Source organism: Frankliniella occidentalis, unplaced genomic scaffold (genome assembly GCF_000697945.3).
Source record: "Frankliniella occidentalis isolate FOCC.00 unplaced genomic scaffold, Focc_3.1 Scaffold608, whole genome shotgun sequence".
Taxonomy (NCBI): domain Eukaryota; kingdom Metazoa; phylum Arthropoda; class Insecta; order Thysanoptera; family Thripidae; genus Frankliniella; species Frankliniella occidentalis.
The window spans coordinates 37,336-38,080 of NW_026267724.1; the positions used below are offsets into that span (position 1 = coordinate 37,336).

The following is a 745-nucleotide window of genomic DNA, read 5'->3' on the forward strand; positions in this document are numbered from 1 at the left end:
CTCTCTCTCTCTCTCTCTCTCTCTCTCTCTCTCTCCCTCCCTCTCCCTCTCTCTCGTCTTTCTCTACCGCCCCCCAAAACCCCCTCCTCGCATCCCCTCTGGGCTACCATGCACAATGCAGGGCTAGGCACGATCCAGGGGGAGACCTTGGGAGAAAGGAAAGGACACCTCCTGACCTTCGGACACGTTGCTCCGGCCTGGTACGGACGGCCAGAGCAAGGGCGGGGGCAGGATTATGGGGGAGGGGTGCGGGCAACAGTTCAGGGTATGAGCAGGGAGTAGGAGGAACAGGGAGGAGGAGGAGGAGGAAGGAGAAGTGAAGATATAATTATAACAGTTATGACGGCTATAAATCGGACAGACATACGGGTTCATATGGCTTCCCCATAACGCGCGCTGGGCAACGGCCCGTAACACTCCGCCGCGCAGACCGCCTGCCTGGCCTGCATGCACGCGCACACACATACACACTCACACACACACTGACTCAGCCTCGGGAGATGACTCAGTGTCAGTGGCTGAGCCAGACGCCCTCGGCTGGGCCTTTAGGCTGGGCCGGGCCCTCAGTCCGTCAGTAGCGGGGCGGGGGGCACCTGTTGGCACACCTAGGTGCTCATGCTCATCACGCTCGTGCTCACCGGCCGCGCGCGGGGCCATTCAAAGAGGGGGGGGGGAGGACCAGAGCGAGAGGAGACCGAGGCAGAGAGAGAGCAAGAGAGAGAGCGAGCAAGAGAGAGGGAGGGAG

At 61.5% G+C, this 745-nt stretch overlaps 1 protein-coding gene across 1 annotated transcript in view; it reads right to left on the reverse strand.

Annotated features, from left to right (window-relative positions):
• Positions 1–745, reverse strand: part of LOC127751612 (junctophilin-3-like) — a 17,020-nt gene that overhangs the window by 1,615 nt on the left and 14,660 nt on the right. The window lies entirely within an intron of this gene.